Source organism: Spermophilus citellus (assembly GCF_964194105.1).
Source record: "Spermophilus citellus genome assembly, chromosome: 1".
NCBI lineage: Eukaryota > Metazoa > Chordata > Mammalia > Rodentia > Sciuridae > Spermophilus > Spermophilus citellus.
Window position 1 is genome coordinate 45316942 of NC_138182.1, and position 23906 is coordinate 45340847.

The 23906-nt window shown below is 35.6% G+C and overlaps 1 protein-coding gene across 1 annotated transcript in view; it reads right to left on the reverse strand.

Annotated features, from left to right (window-relative positions):
- DNAJC15 (DnaJ heat shock protein family (Hsp40) member C15) overlaps positions 1-23906 on the reverse strand; it is a 64150-nt gene that overhangs the window by 39211 nt on the left and 1033 nt on the right. The window lies entirely within an intron of this gene.

Below are 23906 nucleotides of genomic sequence, written 5' to 3' on the forward strand. Positions count from 1 at the left end.
GATATACTTCACACTGGTGCAGACATTGTTAAGAAGGAGGCTGAGACTCTAGATATCAAAACCTAAAAGCCCTCCAGCCCTCAGTCTTCGAGTTCTGTAATGAAATACACATCAGTTTTAGGAAATCAAAGCCCAGACGTTCCAGGGATGACTCTATAATGAGAAACATCAGGTCAGAGAGGGCAGCTGCATAAATGTGCTCTAACTTTAATATCCAATAATTGTCTCTGAGAAATCTAGAGCTCTTGGTCGGCAGATGAAGGCTCTAAAAGTGCCTGCTCCTTTGGCAGTTGCCTTTTGTAAGGTTACATCCATCCCATCCCCTGCCTTTAACTAGGCATTCTAAATTCTAAGGTGAAGCCATACTTAAATGATTAGGATATTAACTAGTAAATAATATTTCTCCAGATTCATAGTGTTATGTAGTAACTAGCAATGAGCAGTGAAATGTATGGCAAAGCCACTTACTGTGGGGTCTTCTTTAAACTCAATGTGGATGAAAAAGCAAAGGGTAGTAGTTAATTTGTAGAAAACAAACAGAAGCAAAGGAGCTAATGGGAAAATATGTCAAAAGGAAAGAATTAATGAGACTAACTCTTAACAGGGTCCATTGAGGTTAGTGTGAAGTTACGAATTATGGCTTGTGTGTATCCATTTGTCTGGGAAGAAAGATTCTTTTAGTAGCACAGGCACACTAAGATAACTTCTGACTGGCTATTGACCCCAATGCCCACATTAACACAGGATTGTCTTATAGATGAAGCCACCCCTAAATAGAATGGCTACCATGACAATTCCTGAGAGGATCAACTAAGGTCAAAAACTTCACTGCCCACATGAAGGAGGAGTTGAACAACTGACTGGCAAAGAGTACAGAAGGTGGTCCCAGTTCTCTTGGTAAACATCAATCAGTCATGAATTTGAAGACAGCTTTGTCTCCTTTGTCATTCTCTGCTTGGAAACTGACTACTCTCTCTCTCTTGAGAATGCTCTCTGCTTAAGCCTCACTTTGTTTTTACTTTACTTTCACTTAAGATCTCTTGCATAGCTTTTGGTGTCTGACTTTAAAATTTCTTTCATCAGTACACAAGAACCAAGGTTTGGAATTTCAGGTCCCAGCTTTCCTGTGACAATAAAACCTAGAACATTTGGTGACCTTGAGATAATATTAGATGGTGTAAGGCCCCTCCTTATACTTAGGTCCTGTGCACCAATTAACACAAAGCATATAAACTGCTGTGTGGTTTACCTTACAGAAAAAGAATGGCTGTCTAAAGAACTAGAGCATTCACTTAGCATGCTAGAGGCACTGGGTTCAGTTACCAGTGCCACCAAAAACCAAAACAAAACAAACTAGTCCCAGATCAACTGATCTCACAGAATGACAGAGGTCATTTACAACTCAGAACAATGGGCACATATCCAAATATACATACAGAATTCCTCCAAATTAAAAAGACAGACAACACACAAGAAATGTGGACAAAAGACTAAGCCAAGGATTTCATTTTTAAAAAAAATGTCTAGGGGCTAGACATCTAGCTCAGTGTTGGAGCTTGCCTAGCACACCTAAGGCTCATAAGAAAAGGTGTTCAGCTTCAAAAGCAACCAGAGAATACTAGCAACAACAATAAAAATGATGTAAAAATATAAATATTAGGATGTAAACATCTGTGCTCTATGTGGAACTTATTTTTGTCCATTGATTAATACCAAGCACCTAGCAATGGTAATTATACCACCTAAGGCTATTGTAAAGATAAAATGTAAGAATACACACAATGGGCTTAACACATGTAGCCTGCACATGTTAGCAGATGTCAGCTGTTTTTAACATTATCAGTAAAAATGAACTAAGGGACACATGAGGTAAGGCACCGAAGACAGCAGGAAACAGTTTTATTTAGCTGCAGCCAGGTTCAGAGGGCACAGCTTTTGCTATAATCAATCAATCCCCTGAACCTCAAGTTCAGGTAATTTCAGAATTTTACACCCAACATGTAAGAGGAGGGGTGCAGAAGTTCACATAAAAGCAGCTTTTCTTTCACTATTCTGGGCAAGTTAACCCTTCAAGGTCAACACCTGAGAAGGGGAGAGCTTCTTCTCCCCTTTCTTCCCTCCCCCTGCCAGCTGTGACCATGGAGCCCAATTGGTAACTTCTCTTATCTTAGAAATGTAGACATCTCTATGAAGTTCCAGCTCAAGGCCAGAGGCCTTGTTTACACATTTTTACAAAGTACTATACTGGATAAATGTTTGTGAAAAACTAGTAAGGGGGTGTCCAGCACCTGGAGTGCTGATTTCTTCCTGGCCAGTGGCCAAGTAAGATAGGGCAACACGAAAATTGGAAGTTTATCTACACTGAACTCTTCTGTAGAGACTCTTTTGCTGACAGTTCTAAAATCAGCCACGGTGAAGATGTTTGGAGAAGTCCAATTAAGATTTTCTGTTGAGAAAGGGGGTGCCACTACAGTACTTTTGAACGTAAGGGGTATAACAAGTACAACAATGTTCTATAATACTTAAATTTGAGTACAAGAAGATTCAGAGATTTTTTTTTAATTAACTGACTTGATTTGTGACAAAAGTAGCATTGCAAGCCAGAAACAAAGTATCTTTTTTTCCCTTAATAAATAATATTTGGTCAGTTGACTATCAAAATGGAAAATATTAATATTAACCTTTCTCACAATATACAAAAGTCAAACCCAGGTAACTGTACCTCAAAATGTAGATGATAAAATAACAAAACTTCTAGAAGATACCAAAGAAGACTATTTTCATGACTTAAGTGTAAATGTTTTTTCTTTTTATCCCAATTTTTTATTAATGCAACATAATTACACATAATAATGGGATTCATTGTTACATATGCATGCATGCACATGATGTAACAACATCATTTGGTCAATGTCATTTCCCAATATTTCCTCTTTCCTCTCCTTATAATCAAAAGCTTAGTCCTTGGTCCCTGATGCCAATCCAATAATGAGGAAACAGTTTTAAGAAAAAGGAAAAATAAGTTTTATTGCTTTGCTAGCAAAGGAGAAACAAGAGACTCCAGTCCTAGAAGCCATGATTCTGCCCATAGGTAGAACAGAGGATTTTTAGGGTTTTTTTGTTTGTTTGTTTGTTTGTTTTGGTACCAGGGATTGAACTCAGGGTGTACTTTTTATTTAGATATAGGGTTGCACTGACTTGCTTAGCACCTTGCCATTGCTGAGGCTGGTTTTGAACTCATGATCCTCCTGCTTCAGCCTCCAGAGCCACTGGGATTACAGGAGAGCATGGCACAGGGTGGGTTTTTGGTTTTTTAAAGAGGTAATTCAATTCAAGTGACAATTTGGGAGATTTCTGAGATACTCTTGTTAACATCTCTGAAGTCTAATTACTTCATTCCTGTGGTAGCTACATTCTCAAGGACAGATAACTTGTCCTAGGATGGGGAAGAAAGGTAATCAATCCTATTTCCCCTGAGATCAAGGAGGGGGAGAGATCAGGGAGAAGGGAGAGAAAAATAGAAAACAAACATGTCCTTTTAAAAAATAAGTTGTAGTGGCAGAGGATCCAGGGCTAAATTCAAAGCATAAAGTACACCACTGACTTCTGCCAACAGTGTACAACTGTTCCTTCCTTTTCCCCATATACTCTACAACATTTATTTTTGTTGTTTGTATTCTTGATGGCTGCCATTCTAACTGGAATGAAATAAAATCTCAGCATAGATTGATTTGCATTTCCCTAAATGCTAAAGATGTTAAACACTTTTTCTTTTATTTTTGCCTTTCACATTTCTTCCTTTGAAAAGTGCCTGTTGAGTTAATTTGCCCATTTATTCATTGGGATATTTGTTTGGTAGTAAGTTTTTTTAGATCTTTATATATTTATTCTGGATATTAACTATTGTATCAAAAGAGTAACTAGCCAAGGTTTTCTATATAGATTGTCTATAGGTTCTCAGAGAAGATTGTTTGAGGCAGGCTCTAGAAAATGAATTTTCCTAGGCTAAATATCCCAACTTCTCACATTCTGAAAAATGCATATTATTAAAATGTAAAATCTTGAAAAAGTTGAGTTATTCTTACTTCAAATTTTATAGAATACTAATATTGTACCATTTTATTAATTCAACTATTCAAATATTCAAAATATATGAGACAAATAATTGTCTGTACAATTTCAGAGATTTTGATTTCAAGGATTAGAGGTATTTGTATTTTAAAAAATTAAACCATTATGCATTTGCTCATTTTCATTTTATTCTAGCAATATGTAAAGCTAAGTTATATTTAACAATAAAAATTCAACTTAATTCAAGTAAGTTTTGAGCACTCTGTTGATAAGCTCCTATTTAATACCCCTAGGTCCACTCACCATCCTCTGCTTAGCTTTGTACTTCTCTTTGCTCTTATCTCTAAAGACTATTATCTAGTACTTACTTGCCCTCTAGCTTCTAACTGTTTCACCAGCAGGAGAAACACGGGAGAGAGAAATAACTACACAAGGTAGTCAAAGTGTTTTTTTCCCCTGCTTTTGTTTCCTCTTTGGCCATAGTTCCCATTGAGTGACCCCTCCACACCTACAATTCTTAATGAGTTCTAGGACACAAGTCCTATCCTTACCCCTTCAATTGATGGATAACTGTTCCAAACCCTTGCTTCTCCTTAGGTGATACATTATTCTTTATTGGGTACCTTCAACCATGCCCACACGGCTGCAAATAGTTCCTCCATTAAACTATCTTCAAAGAGCCATCCATCCATTATTGCAAGGACCTTCACATATAAATGTTATTACCTGCCAGTTACTATATTATATATCAAAGATGTTGCATGGAAAAAGGCAAACTTGGCCCTAGGGCCTGCATCAAATGAGTCCTATGAGGGTCCTTAAACATCCAATGTTTATGCTATTATCTCTCACAGATCTTTATTCTTATCCTTACTATAATACTTATAATATTTTATCTTCTTAGAATAAAATATAATTTTGTATTTATTATACTAAATTATAGTTAGATGTGTTCTGTCTCCTTTAGCATTTCTAGGTATTAAGTCTTAAAAATCCAGTGAAATATATGGACCATTTTCCCAGGAACATACACACACCAAAAGTCTTTTGATATATAATTTGAGGGCATTCATGGGTTTGCCTGAAGTCCTTCAATCCTCAAGCCCCAACATAAGAACTTCTGGCAGACTAGGAAAAAAAGACTCACTAAAGTCAAGAAGGTTGTCTCCTTTATCTTTGAGTTCCTATAAGCAAGTACATCAGCAGAACTGCTATATTTCATTTCCATTCATTCAACAATACAGTAAGAAAAAATAAGCTGATTAAAAATTAATAAAAGGTAACCTCTAATTTCTATTTCTAAAGACTAATTTTAGAGAAAAAAAAACCACAAAAGGCATTGTAACCTTTAAAAATAACAACAAAACAAAAGCAAATTGGAGCGGGTGTTGGGGAAATAGCTGGGGCAGAGCACTTGCCTAGCAAGAGCTGGGGCAGAGCACTTGCTTAGCAACCTATGGGTTCAATCCTTAGTACCACATAAAAATAAACAAATAAAATAAAGGCATGCTGTCCATCTACAACTAAGAAAAAATTTTGTTTTCTAAAAACAAATTAGGTAAATCACTGGAGTAAATAAGGATGTTCAATGAATAAATAAACAAAACTATAAAATCCAACCTTACTTATCCACACTAAAAGCACAAAGTATAGATTAGCTATGCAAAAATTCACTTTATTACAACTAAAATTCCTCATTGGAAGAGAGTTGAATTTAAAATTATCTCTTGAAATGTATTTTAATTAATTTACATTAGAACAGTTTGTATTTTTAAGCATAAACAATTGATAGCAAACAAACAAAAATATATTTAGAAGTTGAAGTTAACATAAAATTTTAAAAAAATCACATAACCTACAACTAATTTTGTACTCTGAAATAAGAATAAAAGTCCTTTTTGTCAAGTTTTATATTGAAATATTAAGATGTTAGATTATTAACAAGTTAAAACTTTAATTGGTCTAGAATAATTTGTTTCTTAGCAAAAAATATTTGTTACCTAATATTTTTTTCATTCTCTAAAAAGCCATTGGCATTTCTTTTTAGACACAAAACTGTGAGCTGAAAAACAATAATAGTTCCTCCCAAACCTCCACATAAGTGAATGATCCAGACAGGGAAAAGAAGCATTCTAATTTCAACTGTAGAAAATAGATAGTAAAAGAGAAGGAGAGTAATTTGAAATCTGAGCAAGTAGCTCATGCAGAATCATACTTTATTTTGCCTTATTTAAAAAAAAATAAAATCTAAAATATAATGGGTTTTTTTTTTAACACTCATGGTTCATTTGGCATAAACATCAGAGAATTCTATGAACATGTTCCCTGTTTGACTACTATTGGAAAAAAAATTCACATGTTCTTTATCACTATGCTATGTTTTTTAACTTAAACTTCAGTATTGGTCCTCAGGCTAAGAAGATCTATTTTGTTTCTTTGATATACCCAACACATTCTCTGATCCAGTTGCAGGCATGAAGATGTACTTCAATTTTTATTTTAAATGTTTTTTAAACAATGATGCTTTAAAACTAAATTGCCAGTAACAGAATGAGAAAAATGACATTGAAAAGACAATATAAAAGCAAAATGGTGAAGCAGGCATAGTGTTAGTACCACAAATACAGTCATTTTCTAACAACGAGGCAATAAACAGGTTAAGTGTCTAAAATTGCTCACGCGATTAGATTCATATCATAGTTCATTTGAGAATTCAACAGAATGGAGAAAAGTTGCTGTTTGTTTGACTCAGGAAAATTAGAATATGTGCTGAAAATATAAAAAAAAAAAAATCAGGTAGTGTGATTTATAAAGAAAGGATGCCACATGAGGTTTTTGTTGTTCCTGTTGATTTTTTATACTGGGATTCAATCTAGATGCATTCAACACTGAGCTACATCCCCAGCACTTTTAATGCTTTGAGACAAGGCCTTGCTAAATTGCTGAGACTGGTCTCGAACTTCTCTTCCCTCAGCCTCCCTAGTCCCTTCTTATAAAGCTACCAGTGTTCAAATCTGGGGCTCCACCCTGATGACTTGATCTAATCCTAACCACCTCCCAAAGACTCTACACTTACATGCCATAGTCAAATCTTTACCTTCTTAATACCTCACATTGGGGATTAAACTTCAATATGAGTTTTGGGGGAAGGGGACAACCCACATTCAAACCACAGTAGGCAAATTTTAGTTAAGAACATTTTCTCTGAAGATTGATGTATATGGTTCAAAAAACTAACAACCATTTTCTAGGCCTGCAGAAGATCTACATAAATTCTAAGGCTGGGCACCTAGTTCAGTGGTAGAGTACCTGGATAGCATGTTTGAGGGCCTGGGTTTGAGCCTCAAAACCACAACTATTACACAAAATTAGGTTAGCACCTCTTCCACTAGTAGCACAAGCTGATCTTTCTATAAACATGAGGTCATATTACTTGAAAAATAAATCATACAAATTTCCATAAAAAATTTATTTTATGGGCTGGGGATGTGGCTCAAGTGGTAGCGTGCTTGCCTAGCATGCGTGACGCAAGGGGTTTGATTCTCAGCACCACATAAAAATAAAGATATTGTGTCTATCTAAAACCAAAAAAATAAATATTTTAAAAAATTATTTTATGACTCATGAAGACTGGTGTTTGGAAAGTGGTCTACATAAGAAAAACAAACCTAATCTTCTGCTTAAGACAAATTTAGAAGTTCAGCTTTTAACAATATTCTCAGGACCACCATGGAAAAAAAAGATCCTGTTTGTTCAAAGGCAATGTTATGTGATATTGGTCAACTGTATTTCAGTTTTTAAAATTCATGCCTTTAAATTATATTGGCCAAAAAGCAGAGTTTTCACCATATTTCCTCTAACCACACATAGTGCAGGAACATTTTGGGTTTTAAAATTTCCAGGCATATATAAATCAGCACTGCAGAAACCAAGAGATACTAAATTCCCAATGAAATTATTGATTGGTTTAAAAATGGTGGGAGAGCAGTCATAGAGAATTCATTTCCTAGACTGCTAAGCATGGCTAGTTAAAAGTCTTATATCCACACTAAAGAATATCATTACACAATGATGGTTTCGGAGGTTTGCTAGTCTTTCAATACCGCTCAGTGTCGTCTTCTTCATTCTTAATTAGTACTCTTTCCATTCCTTATGGATCTTTTAATTCTAAACTTTTATATTTTCCATAAGCCTTCATGTTTTTCATCCATGTAGCAAGCATGAATCTCCACCCCTCAATTTTCCACCACCTTACCTTTGAATGGGGGTGTGGGTGGCAGGATGGGAAAGAGAGGTATGCTAACGGGAAGTCCACAAGGCCTCACTCAAAGTTGATCAGGCTTGGGCTTGAATTTTAACTCAACATTTATCAGTTGATGACCCTAAGCTATTCTGTCTGGACCCATTTCCTCATCTGTGAAATAAGGGTATGAATAACTGTATCATAAAATACTCAAAATGATTTGACACAAGGTTATGAAAAATGACATGACGCTGTGTGAATGTGGCAGATACTCCATTAGGTCTTTCTTTACTCTCACATCTTTATTCTTACTCTTTCTGTTCCTCTGTTCCACTCCTAGAAATTCTCATTCTTCAAAAACAACTTCAAGGTTTTCTCAGTGAAGTTTTCCCTGCTCAACTCCTCACCTAAGCAAAATTCTTCAGTGCCTCCTTATACTCAGCAGATCTCTCTACTAGAATACATACATAGCAGCTTGCCTGTCTATTTTGAATCTCTTTCAGCAAGTGAGTTTTGGGATTTCCAAAATGCTTGCATGTCATGTGTTTTCAAAAGGTTTATATAATGGATGAAAAGGATCTTAAGCAGCCTCCTGACCATCCAGATGTCCTTTTAGTTTGTATTATCTGTGCATGTAAGATAAAACAATTTTATGGGTGACTTAAATTGTATTTTGAAGTGGGAACATACAATGAACAATATTTGTGTTATAGTTTGGATATGAAGTGTCCCCCAAAAACTCATGTGTGAGACAATGCAAGAAGGTTCAGAGGAGAAATTATTGGATTGTGAGAGTCTTAATTCAATCAGTGAATTAATCTCCTGGCAGGGAATAACTGAGTGGTAACTGAAGTGGTAGAGTGTGGCTGGAGGAAGTGGGAATTGGGAGTCTGCCTTTGGGGTATATATTTGTATCTGGCAAGTGGAGACTCTCTCTGCTTCTTGATCACCATATGAGCTGCTTCCCTCTGCCACACTCTTCCTCCATGATATCTTCCCTTACCTTGAGCCTTGAGGAATGGAACGTGCTGTCTATGGATTGAGACCTCTGAAACTGTGAGCCTTCAAATAAAATTTCCTCCCCTAGAACTGTTCTGGTTAGATCTTTAAGTCAAAGCAGTGAAAAAGCTAAAACAATTAGTCAAAATATCCTGGACTGGGTGAATATATCCAAATGTTTCATGGAAGACAAAGAAAATGAAGTTAAAGGCTTTATGTCAATTTTCTTACAAAAGTGAAATGAACATAATCTACAGATCATTCAGAAAAACAGAAAGGAATAACATTAAAAGGACTCTCAGTTTTTGATTAAAAATAGTAACCATTCAAAGGTCACCTCCCATCTCTGACTGATTATTTATTAGTTCATTAAAGAACTACTCAGCAAATGTTTATCATGTACCCGTCATGATTCTAAGTCCTAGGGATCTATCAGACAAAGTCCTTGTCCTTGCAAAGCTACATTTTAGCATGAGAGACAGATAATAAACAATAGAAATGAGGAAAAGAATATTTACATAATAATATGTGCCATAAGTTAAGATAATGCAGGTAAAGCAGTGGGTGTGTGTTTGTATACTGAAAGTGACAAATTTAGGCAGAATGACTAGGAAAAGCTAGAATGAAAAGTGAATATTTCCTCCCCATCTGGTACTGGGAATTGAACCCAGGAGCAATCTATCACTGAGCTACTCTTTAGCACTTTTTATTTTTTGTTTTGAGATAGGGTCTCACTAAATTGCCAAGGCTGGTCTTAAACTTGAGATCCTCCTGCCTCAGCCTCCCAAGCACCTGGAATTACAGGTACATACCTGTGTATCTGACAAAAGTGAATTTTGAAAAATAAACAAGAAAGAAGCCGTGCCAACATCTGAAGAAAGATCACTGTAGGCAAAGGGAATAAATTTGGAGAGGGTGATGCCTCTAATGATTGCCAGTGTGTGGAGAGAAAAAGTTAGAGGGAAAGAGAAACAGAGAATGAGGTGAGAGAAGTCACATGGGAGTAGATCATGTGAGGCCTTACCAGTCAACATAAGGACTTCAGTTTTTCTCTGAGAGAAGATATCATTGTTTGGAGCAGAGATCTGAGATGATCTTACTTAGATTCTAAGAATCCACTCTAGTTGTCTGTTGAGAAAAAATTGCTCAGGGTCAAAAGCGGAGACATGGAGATGAGTTAGATGTCTATAAAAATAATCAAAGAAAAAGGTACTGGTAACTTGGACCAGAATGATTAGTGATGGAAATGAAAGTGGTGGGATTCTAGTGATGTGTATTGTGAAGGTACAAAAACAGGATTTTCTGAGACTGGATGTGGTGTATGAAGAGAATAGTGTAGGATGTCAAGATTACTGTCTTGAACAACTGGCAGAAGGAAATTGCCTTTTGCTGTCAGGAAAGACTAAATGGGCTCAGGTGGAAGAAGCTCTATTTTGGACATATTTTTCTAAAAACAGGTCATGATAAATATGATAAAGCCTAAACAAAGCAGTATGGGAATTCATAACACCTGCAATGGGGGATGTCTCATCCACTAATGGAAAAGAAGAATGTGCAGAATATCTAAAAAATATTCTTTCTTTGTTATTTTGCAGTGACTCAATTCTCAAGGGTTAATCACAAGCAAATCACTTTCTGCTGAACTCAGTGTTTTATGTTGTCTTATTATTTGGTTCAATTTCCACAAAGAAAGCTCTTTGAATTTAAACAACAGTAAGTAGAAGGGAGAAAAAAAGAGAACAAAAAATACTACTAGCAAAGCAGAATTTGAGAAAGATATGCATTATACATATCGATCAAAACAAGGAGGGGAAGAGGGCTGGGGTTGCAGCTCAGTGGTAGAGCACTTGCCTAGTACATAAAAGATCCTACGTTTGATATAAAGCACCTCAAAAATTAAAAAATAGTTAGGCACGGTGGCATAAAACCTGTAATCCTAGCTATAAGGGAGGCTGAGGCAGGAGGATCACAAGTTTAAGGCAGCCTCAGCAATTTAACAAGTTCCTGTCTGAAAATATATGGAAAAAAGGGCTAAAGATGTGGCTCAGTAGTAGAGTGTCCCTGGGTTCATTCTCTCTCTCTCTCTCTCTCTCTCTCTCTCTCTCTCTCACACACACACACACACACACACACACACACACACACACACACACAGCAAAACAATATAATAAAATCAAAAGCCAAATAAGAAACAACTCTTGGGCTTACCTCAAATGAGTATCATTCCACTAAGCAGTATAATTAACAAAAATTCTTCTAACTAAAATCCTCACTGTACATAATGATTTTTTTAAAGAATAATCTTGTAAGTACTCTTTGGGTTTATTCAAAATAACGATGTGAGTTCTTGTCTCTTTATTCTAACAATGGAAGAAGCTTTCTTTGCTCACATTAAGCTACAATGTGAACAAATGTGACTGACCAGAAAATCTTGCCCCAATAATCAACCTAGTCCTGGATGCCTCAGAGAGAACTGGAGCTCCTCGACTCATCACAGGTTTGTCAAACCAAGTTGCACATTGGTTTCAAATTCTTTAACCCAAGTACACTGTGATGGTCAATTTTATGTGTCAACTTTACTAGGCTACACTACCTAGTTAGCACTCCCCAGCATCAAGAGTATGCACATGTGTGTACACAAACATACACACAAACAGATTCAATTTTTACTTGAAAGTTTTCAGTCTGCGTGGGCCCACCAAATAAATTTTAGACTTGCCATCACACAATCATATAAACTAATTCCTTGAAACAGATACATACATACCTATATTACTTGATTCTGTTTCTCAAAGGAACCCTGACTGTGCAGATTTATCCTGTATTTTAGGTCCAGAAAACATTTTTTTTTCTTTTTGCTGTGCTAGGGATTGGACTCAGAGCCTCCCATGTGCTAGGCAAAAGCTCTACTACTGAGCTATACTCCCAGCCCCTAGAAAATAATCTCTTAGGCTCGTTTGTTTGATTCATTCACAAATTAATTCAACATTTAAACACTTAATCTTGGTGCCTATTACAGACCAGGCACTGTGGTGGGACTGAAGACACAAATAAAATGACCTCATTATAAGTCACAAGTTAATTCTCAAATTCAAAACGTATGTTCTCCAAAACATACTAGTTTACTTGTACCTTATTTCTCAATACATATATCTAATTCTTTTTAGAATTCACTACATTTTTAGTCAGAAATGTTTCTTATAATAATATTATTTACCAATTATTCACAAAAGTCTCTGCATCTGACACTTCTAGACTTAAAATTTTTTGAACTTTCACCCTAGGTAGTTTTTTGCTTTTATACTGGGGACTGAACTCAGAGGCACTCTACCAATAACCTACATTACCAACACTTCATTTTCATTTTGGGCAGGGTCTTGCTAAGTTGCAGACTTGTGACTTTCCTGCCTCAGCTTCCCAAGCCACTGGAGTTGTAGGTGTGTGCTACCACGCCGGGTTACTTGATATTTTTCTCTGTGCATGTGTAGTACTAGGGATCAAATCTAGGGGTAGTCACCATTGAGTTTATAATCCCAGTCCTTTTTAATTTTTAAAATTTTGAGACAGGGTCTAACTTGCCAAGGCTGGCCTTGAACTTGAAATCCTCCTGCCTCAGTGTCCCTAGCCACCAGGACTACAGGCACATGCCACTGTGCCAGGCTCTCTATTTTACTTTAATGTCCATTCACAAAAACCTTATAAAGTCTTATACAGACTTATTACTAGGTCACTTTTTATATTACCTAGAGAATATAGTATCATCTAATTATCTAATGTCAAACTAGATACTAGCACTGGTCCTTGGTATACTTACTCCTTACAATTCTCTATTTCATTCACAATGTTTTATCATTTCTCTCCCTCCCTCACACAGAATACACACACACACACACACACACACACACACGTGTGTGTATATATATATATATGTATATATATATATATATATATATATATATATATATGTATATATATATATATATATATATATATATATATATATATATATATATATGTAATGGGTGAGGGATACTAGGGATTAAACTCAGGAGCACTTGGTCACTAAGCCACATCCCCAGCCCTATTTTGTATTTTATTTAGAGACAGGGTCTCACTGAGTTGCTTAGTGCCTTGCTTTTTTGTTGAGGCTGACGTTGAACTTAAAATCCTTCTGCCTCAGCCTCCTGAGCTGCTGGGATTACAGGCATGCACTACCACATCTAGCACAAAGATATATTTTTAATATTTTTATATCTAATAAAAAAATCAAACAGTTTGATAAGTATACAAGTGGAATTACTAGTTCCTGCTTCAACTTTTTACATGGATGTACCATGATGCAATCTGCCATATCTCCAGTACAGGACCTATTAATAATGAGGCATGCATTTCAGACAACAGCTCACAGTCTTACAAGTTTTCAAGAGACTGGTTCAATGAACAATCTCCTGAACTGATACTGGTAATTGGAACAATGTGTCTTGAGGGTAATTTCATGGTTAAGATTCAAAAATATTATATATATTCATGTCTTCAGGCTCAGTAACTAAAATTCAAATGTTTAAGAAAATAATCAGAAAGATGCATAAAACATATACGAGAACATTCTTCACTGTGTTATTTATAATATAAAAACTGGAAACAATTTGAATACTCAACAATAGGAGAATAATTAAAACAAATAAGGCAATCCAAAATATACATCAACTAAATCATTTAAATATTATAATACTGAACAATGCTTAGAGACTATATATTAAGTAGAGAATAAAAAGCAAATTATAAAAAAAGAATGTATAGCGTATGTATACATTAAGAAGCAACAATAGAGGGTAGGGGGTGTAGCTCAGGGATAGATGGCTTCTTAGCCTGCATGCTACCCTGCTACCCTGGGTTCAATCCCCAGCATGGCAAAAAAAAAAAAAAAAAGCCAGAATGATGTTAACCAAAACACTAAGAGTACTTGTATATTCCTAGTTTCTACCTATTTTCAATAACTCAGTAGTAGGGTCACAGGCTTTGGAATCAAAGAAACATGGTTTGAGTTTTGGCTCCCTCCTTATCAGCTCCACGACCTTAGTTAGTCAAGTTACTTGCCCTCTGTTTCCTCATTGGTCCTCATGGGCTATCTAAAATGAGAATAATTATTATATGAAATTCCTTGAGTTGGCAAAAATTTTTATGAATTAGGACATTTATATACATCACTACATGACATGTGAACACTCAATAAATGGCACCTATTACAATTACTATATGATAGTAACATAATTGTTTATTTTAAAATCAGGAGTACAAGATACAAGTTATGAAAAAAGAAAAATCTTAGAAAGATCCCACCTGGTTAGAGGATTTAACAACTTTTAACTTCTTAAATCAGAAAAAATTCTGACCTGTCTACTTAAAAATACATTTTAGAAATGAATACTTCTTTCTTCAGTAAAAACAAGTGCACTGATTTTATCCTTGCACTTAAATTTGCACCCTGATCATAAAAAAGATCCTGCTGTGTCTCTGACTAGCCTCCTTCCTATCAAGTCCTCCTACAAGCTTTTATTATACCCGCTTTGAAGTCTCTGGCCAGAAACTCCAAAACTCTCTTTTTTGGCTTTTGTCTGATGTCTATCTTACCTGTAACATTTTGTAGGTTTTCTTATTTCTTCTTGCTTGGGTCTATCCCTTGTTTTGAAAGCTACTTTTACTCTCTTCAGTAGCCTATTTTCCTTTTGGGCAGAAATTTCTTAGTCTGGTTATACAGCTTAAATTTTTATTACACATTATTCTTGCCTTCCTTTTTGAGTTAAGATGAAATAAAATTAACTCTACTTTAAAGCTGAAGAATTAATTTCTAAGCACATTTTGAAGCATCTGAAGACATTGAAAATTACTACAAAAACTAAGACTGTACATCATTTTCCTGAAATTGGATTTCACCAATTTCTGATATCTAAGAGATGAAGTGGCAATATTAAAAGTCAAGGACTTTTGGAGTCAAAACTGGTTTTATATCTTAGTCTTACCGGTTATTAGCAATATGACCTTGAGATAGTTAATCAATCTCTTTGAGCCTCAAGTTTATCATGTGTAAAATGGTGAAAAATAGCATCTAACTTCACAATATTATTATGAAAAAATATTATCACATACCTGGTACATAGCAGACATCCACTAAAAGTCAGTTTACTTAATCCTTAACTATTTTTCTTTAATTTTTTTAGCTGTAGATGGATACAATACCTTTATTTACTTTTATGTGGTGCTGGGGATTGAACCCAGTGCCTCACATATGCTAAGCAAGCTTTCTACCACTGAGCTACAACCACAGCCCCTACTTCCTCCTTAACTATTTGCTTGTACATAATTAACTCAATAAATTTTTGTATATTCAATGAATAAAAATAGAAAAGACCACTAATATTATGGGAGCAGGACAGAGATGTGAAATTTTTCATCTTATAAAAATTGGATAAAACTGCTTTAGGGTAAATAAATCCAGGGGGTAAAAATAAAACATTTTATGACTACAAGGACCCTAAAACAATTCTGTATAAAAATGTCAGTGGAAGATCCTTATCATAGCAAAGCAAGATGACACATGACTCTAATCCTAGCTACTTGAGTGGTTGAGGCAGGAGAATTGCAAGTTCAAGGTCAGCCTGGGCAGCTATGCAAGACCTTTTCTCAACATGAAATTTTAAAAGGGCTAGGAATAGAGTAGAGCATTTGCCAAGCAAGCACAAGGCCCTGATTTTAATTCCCAGTACTAAAGAAAAAAAAACTTATCATATTGAGAGAATATAGGTAATAACCTTACTGTTAGGAAGAGGTCTTTTGGAATTTAAAAATGATAATGAATATGAGTCAGTAATTCTAAGCTACATAATATTCCAATTGTTTCTAAACAGGAGATAGCACGTTTTCTATAATGGAAGGAAAGGCTGAAATGGGTATCCAACTTGCTCATATTCTTCCCTTCTTAAGGTATAGTTCAGTTACTAACTTTTTCTCAAAAACCTTTAACTTCCCAAACTAGAAACAATGGGTCATTCCTCTGAACTCAAGCATTTTATCCATTTATCTTTCTTGTGACACTTATGGCTTATTCCTTCATTCACTTGTCTTTAAAAAGACATTTACTAAGTATCTACAACCTGCTCTGTGCTGTGCTTAGCCCTAGAGGAACTTATCAAAGTGAATCAGACATGATTCTTGCTACTGCAGAGTTCTGAGTCGAGAGGACTGGACAAGTCCCTTGAGGACTAAATCCATGTTTGATTCATCTTTGTATCCACTACAGGACTTAGTCTCAGTACCTTACCAAATAAAATAGGACTCTGTAAAAGAATGAACAACAACAACAAAATGACAACACTTACTAAAGTCTATTTTTACTTGGGTATTCAAATTTGATCTAAATGTGCATTCAAGAGAACCTGTTTTTGTAAATAAAGGTTTATTGGAACATAGCCACATTTATGTATTGTCTATGGCTGTGTTTACAACAGTAGAGTAGTCATAAAAGAGGCTACATAGGCTAGAGTCTAAAACGCTTACTAACTTAACACTTTATAGGTTTGCTGTCCTCAGTCCTTAAGGGGTAGCAATCCCTGTATACGTATTTACTCCAGATAAACTCCTGGCTTATAGCTTCCACAAAGTTGATTTTTCCCTCAAATTTACTAATCCAAATTAAATTAACAAACACAGAACCTGTTTCTAAGTTGGAGATTGTAGTTGTTATTGAAAGTATCAATAAGCAATAAAATAGCCAAAACTTGGGAAAGCAAATCAGAAGAAGTCAGAGTACTATAAGTCACACATATTTATTAGGTACTTAGATTTTAGGTCATTAAGAGACAACAACTTGAAAGGCTGAGGCAGGAGGATAGTAACTTAGTGAGACCCTACAACAAAATAAAAAATAAGAAGGGCTGGGGATATGGCTCAATGGTCAAGCACCCTGGGTTCTAATTTATATTACTGTGTAGGCTGGCTATTCATCACTCTATAAAATATTTTCCTAATCCTCTGTTTTTCTCCAAAGCAGTTGTTTCATTTGTTAATATAATCAGATGACGATTTAGGGAGCAGCAACTATGTGTGGCATCATTTTGTGAGCTGAAAGAATAAAGATCCTCAAAACTTGATCCCTGCTTGTAAAGATTATCTAATTTCAGTTAAAATACACATATTTATTTTGAATAATGCCAATGAATCAACAAGTGGGCCAAATCAAATGTCTCTTAACACCACTTAGTAGTTTCAAATATACACCAGGAGAAAAGAAAAATCAAATGTTCCACTCCTATGAATCAAAAAATTTCTGAAAACTGGGAAAACAGCCCATTCTATCATAGTTGCTACTGTTGAAAAAAACAAACAAACAAACAGAAAACAGAAAAAAAAAAGGCATGAAAATTGTTTACAAATTCCTTAAGGCATTTTATTCTCCCAAAACAGCATAAGCAGTAAATAACCTTCTATATAAATACAAATTGCTGAAACTGTAATAAAATGCTAAAATGTCTAACTTGAGACTGCAACATTTAGGTTCAAGATAGACAATAGTCATACCAGGGGGAAATTAAAAAGGAAAAAAAAATTATTCTCCTTCCTCAAAAGGAAGTTGTCAATAAGCATTCAGACTCTTAATCTCATTTTATCTAGCTTCAACCTAAGATGCACACCTGAATTTGCTCAGTTCTTGTCCACCAAAACAACCCATAATCTGTATCTCCCTTTTCAAGCTCACATAAACATCTCCAAAGCGTGAAAATGGTTTGTCTAAAAGCAAGTTCAGAAACTTGAACAAATAAAACAAAGTAAAGAAGCTGCTCTTAGGATGACACAAAAAAGTATGAAATATTTTTCTCCTTGATAAACATTAATTCCTATTATTTTCAAGGCCTCCTCTCCTTTTCCTAACACAGCTTTGGCAGCTTCCCACTGCTTTCAGCACTTCCAAGTTCCCTCCAAATTAATATCAACAATTTTATCTTTATCTCATTGGTCACTGCATAGATTAGCAATTCCTACCAGAAGCAGAACAGAAACATCTGAAAACCAACGAGACCTTTCTTGGTTGCAGGATAATCTGGATAAGAAGGAGAGTACTTTATGGACAGGGTGCTACTGATCCTATAAGTCCTAAAATGTGTAAGACAACACAATACCAAAAAGAACTGTCTGCATCCCTGAAGATTTTAAGATTCCTCTGGACCTTAGTAGGTAAATAGCCTATATATGATCATTTTAGTCCAGAACTTTACTATATATAAATTATACCATTTTTGTACCATTTTAGTGTAGACTGATTATTCCCTAAGTACAACTGCCATGTAATTTGAGGGAAAGAGTCCAATTTTGTTCAAAATTTTACCATGAATTGCTTACCATTTGTGAATTGGCCATTTGTTAGCCAAATTGAAAAAGAAACAATCTGAAGAAAATGGCCCTATGATATCTGAAATGCCAATATATCTAATAGTCTACATTTGTAATTGTGGCACACACAATGATTCTTTGTACTGCCGCAGTATACAGGGAACAAACTTACTTCACTGTGTCTCCTAACATAGTCATGCCTGAGCATTTTCATATTTAAAGTCACATATTATTTTCTGATAAAATACTTATTTCACCTTTATGTATGTTTCTTTTCTTTTTAACAATACTGGCAATTGAGCATAGGGCCTCGCACTACCATTAAGCTACATCCTCACCCCTCACTTTTATGCTTCAATTAGAATATTACATTGATTTTTTTAAATCTCATTTCAGGATATTATAGGAAAGTTTACAAAATATTTGCTATAAAAGAGACACTGGGATGGAGAGATTGAGAATCACTGGTCCACAATTTTAGATTCACATGCCTAGACTACTAAAAAAAAAGGCCTCCTGATATTCTGGATTCTGTATATTCTCTCCCCTTCCAGGTAAAATACCTAAAAATGCAATATTAGAGCTTCCAACAGCCCAACAAATCAGATTGATAGAGATATTTTTACAACTTTCTATAAAGAAATTCCTTCTACCTAGTCTTATCCAGCTACATCAAAGACTGAACAATTATCCAGAGAGTCTTACCTCTAAGAAGTCAGCAAGTTATACTGGGAAGAATGCAGTCTTCAGAATCCTAAGTCTGCCACTCATTAGGGGAATAATCTTGGGCAAGTTACATACAACTTTCTGAAGAATTGTTTCCTTGTTTATTAAGTGAAGAACTTCTTCACAAGGTTGTGGAAGGAATGAATCAGGCAGATCAGAAAATCAAGGTGTTTGCTACTTTAAACTTTTGTTTTGTTCACTTCAGTATTCCAAGGTCCAAGGATGGTACCTGACACCTAGGAGTACTCAAGAAATGTTTGTTGAGGGACCAGGGTTGTGGCTCAGTGGTAGAGCGCTTGCCTAGCGTACATGAGGCACTGGGTTTGATCCTCAGCATTATATAGAAATAGACAAATACAATAAAGGTATTGTGTCCATCTACAACTAAAATAATAACAATAATATATTTTTTAAAGAAATGTTTATTGAATGAAAGCAAACTTGATTTACTTGTTTTCTGGAACCTTCCTGGGTAAGTCTACCTAATTTTTATTTTTAAGAGAGAGTGAGAGAGTGAGAGAGAGAGAGAGAGAGAGAGAGAGAGAATTTTTTAAATATTTATTTTTTAGTTATGGGCGGACATAACATCTTTGTTTGTATGTGGTGCTGAGGATCGAACCCGGGCCGCACTCATGCCAGGCGAGCGCGCTACCACTTGAGCCACATCCCCAGCCCAAGTCTACCTAATTGATCCAGAAATGTATCAGTAATGTATCAAGTAATGATAATCGAGTCCTTACAAATGGAATGCTTAATAGAAAGTCAAAATTGAAACTCTGCTTAGAAAACTAAGAAAAATGCTGAAAAATGACAAGTCAACATAAAAAAAAAAATCACAAAACAGTGTGACCAGTAAAAAAATGGTATTGGTGCATTTAAAGGCAAGATACATCACTGCACATTGGAGTAGCATGGAAGGTGGGGTGGGAAAAGGATAAAACCATCACAGTTACAGCCTTTCTCCATCTAATCCATTCTTCTTATACATGGTCTGAAGAACTTTTTTTTTTTTTTTTTTGTACTGGGGGTTGAACCCAGGGGTGCTTTACCACTGAGCTATATCCCAGACCTTTTTAATTTTATTTTTGAGACAGGATCTTATTAAGTTGCTTAGGGCCTCACTAAGTTGTTGAGGCTGGCCTCAAACTTGAGATCCTCCTGCCTTACCCTATCAAGTTGATGGGATTACAGGTGTGCAACACCATGCCTAACTGAGACACTTACTAATAGCCCAAACCTCTGCTGTTCTAGGCATCAAAATGGTACTCTGACCTAAAGACATACAACTCTTTCATATAGTACTAAGATGCTGCCTATGTTCTAGTACCTGTTCCCTTTATCTCTTTTTTTTTAAGAGCTCATACATTGCTTTTTTATTTTTATTTTTTTAAGGTAATGCCTTTTTTATTATTAGTTGTTCATGACAATACAATGATCTTGACATATCATATATTTGAATCAAATGGGGTATGAATTCTCATTTTTCCAAGTGTACAGGTTGCAGAATCACATTGGTTATACAGCCACGTATATACATACAGCAATACTAGTGTCTGTTGTATTCTGCTGCCCTTCCTATCCACCCCTCCCCTCCACTCCCCTCCCACCACCTCTCTACCCAATCTAAAGTGACACATTTCTTTTTTTTTTCTTCCCCCTCACATCATACATGTATTTTGTATAACGATGGGGGTCTCCTTCCATCTTCTGTGCGACTCCCCTTCCCCCTCCCATTCCCTCTCACCTCTCTTCCCTATTTAGTGGTAATCTTCTTCTCATGCTCTTCCTCCCTACTCTATTTTGAGTCACCCCCCTTATATCAGAGAAGACATTCGGCATTTGTTTTTTAGGGATTGGCTAACTTCACTTAGCATAATCTGCTCTAATGCCATCCATTTCCCTGCAAACACCATGATCTCGTTATTTTTCAGTGCTGCATAATATTCCATTGTGTATAAATGCCACATTTTTTAATCCATTCATCTATTGAAGGGCATCTAGGTTGGTTCCACATTTTAGCTATTGTGAATTGTGCTGCTATAAACATCGATGTGGCTGTGTCCCTGTAGTATGCTCTTTTTAGGTCTTTTGGGTATAGTCTGAGAAGGGGAATAGCTGGGTCAAATGGTGGTTCCATTCCCAGCTTTCCAAGGAATCTCCATACTGCTTTCCAAATTGGCTGCACCAATTTGCAGTCCCACCAGCAATGTACCTGTGTACCTTTTTCCCCACATCCTTGCCAGCACTTGTTATTGTTTGACTTCATAATGGCTGCCATTCTTACTGGAGTGAGATGGTATCTTAGATTAGTTTTAATTTGCATTTCTCTGATTGCTAGAGATGGTGAGCATTTTTTCGTGTATTTGTTGATTGATTGTATGTCCTCCTCTGAGAAGTGTCTGTTCAGGTCCTTGGCTCATTTGTTGATCGGGTTATTTATTTTTTTGTTGTTTAACTTTTTGACTTCTTTGTATACTCTAGAGATTAGAGCTCTATCTTAAGTGTGAGGGGTAAAAATTTGTTCCCAGGATGTAGGCTCCCTATTTACCTCACATATTATGTCTCTTGCTGAGAAAAAACTTTTTAATTTGATGTCCTATTTGTTGATTCTTTTTTTTTTTTCAGAGTAGAAATTAGAAGTTTATTAAAGGACAGAAGAAAAGACTTCTCCCAGAGGAAGAAGGGGACCCAAGAGGTGGAATCCCCTATTTGTTGATTCTTGATTTTAACTCTTGTGCTATAGGTGTCTTATTAAGGAATTTGTTCCCTTTATCTCTGAGATCTCCACTGATCAAGAAGATAGCCACTTGCACATGGGGCTTCTGAGCACTGAAAAAGTGATTAATTGAAATTAAGATGTATAAGTGTAAAAAAGAATATAAAATATTTTAATTTTATCATGATTACATGTTATTCTTATAAATGTATCAGATTAAATAGAATACACTGTTAAAATCAAATTGACCCGTTTCTTTTACTTTTTCTTAAATGCTGACACATTGCTCCCCATACACATACGTACTCTTTTTTTTAAACTTTATTTTTGTGCTCATTTTTTTTCATGTGGTGCTGAGATTCGAACCCAGTGCCTCACATGTGCTAGTCAAGCACTCTACCAATGAGCCACAACCCCAGTCCCTCTTTTACTTTTTAAATGACTACATATGTCCTCAGAAGAATGAAACTCAACTTCTACCTCTTATCAGTTAAAAAGTTAACTCCAAATAGATGATGAGGAGGAGGATGATGATGATTACTACTGTTTGTACTGGAGATTGAATCTAGGGTGCTTTACTACTGAGTCATATCCCCAGCCCTTTTTATTTCTTATTTTGAGATAGGGTCTCACGAAGTTGCTTAGGGCCTGACTAAATTGCTGAGATTGGCCTCCAAAGTTTCTGGCATTGTGTATGTGTACCACCAGGCCCTGCTAGCTTAAAGACTTAAATGTGAGACCTGGAACTATAAAAATGCTATGCTAGAATAAAACATAGGAAATGCTTCAGGACACTGGAATGTGCCAGAATTTGGGGCACAAGACCCTGAAAGCACAGAATGCAAAAGCAAAAACTGACAAATGGGACTATATCAAACAACAAAGTTTCTTCACATGAAAAAAGGAAACACTCATCAGAATGAAGGGACAACAGAACTGGAGAAAACTATTTGTAAACTATATATCTGACAAGAAAGATATTACGCAGAATATGTAAAGAACTCAAAAAACTCAATAGCAAAAAGCCAATAACCAGATTTAAAATATTATTAATGACCTAAATAGGCATTTCTCAAAAAAAAAAAAAAAACAGAATCCAAAATGATCAACAGGTATATAAAAAAAAAGAGGTCAACATAATTGTTATCAGGGAAATGCTAATCAAAACCACCAAAGATATTACTGGAGTTACTAATAATGGCTATAATCAAAAAGACAAAAGCAAACTAATGCTGTCAAGATTTTGGAGAAAGGGAAACCCTTGCATGCCACTGGTAGAAATGTGAATTACTATTGTGGAAAACAGTATGTAGGTTCTTCAACAACTGAAAATAAAACTACCTACAATCCAGTGATTCCCGCCAGCCTCAGAAACTTAGCAAGACCCTAACTCAAAATAAAAAAATAAAAAGGGCTAAGATGTGGCTCAGTGGTTAAGCACTGCTGGGTTCAATTCTGAGTACCAAACTAAATAAATAAATAAATAACTGAACAAACAAGTCAATGAGCTCTTCTGCATGCCCATGTTCACTGCAGCATTATGTACAATAGGCAAGAAATGAAAATGACCTACGGGTCCATCAAGTGATCAATGGATAAAGAATATATGGTATGGTAAATATAATGGAATACTCTTCAGCTGTAAAAAATAAATAAATAAAATCCTGTTACTGGCCACAATAAAGATGGAAATGGAGATCATTATGTTAAACGAAATAAAGCAAGCCCAAGAAAGTCAAGTCCATAAGATCTCACTCCTATGTGAAA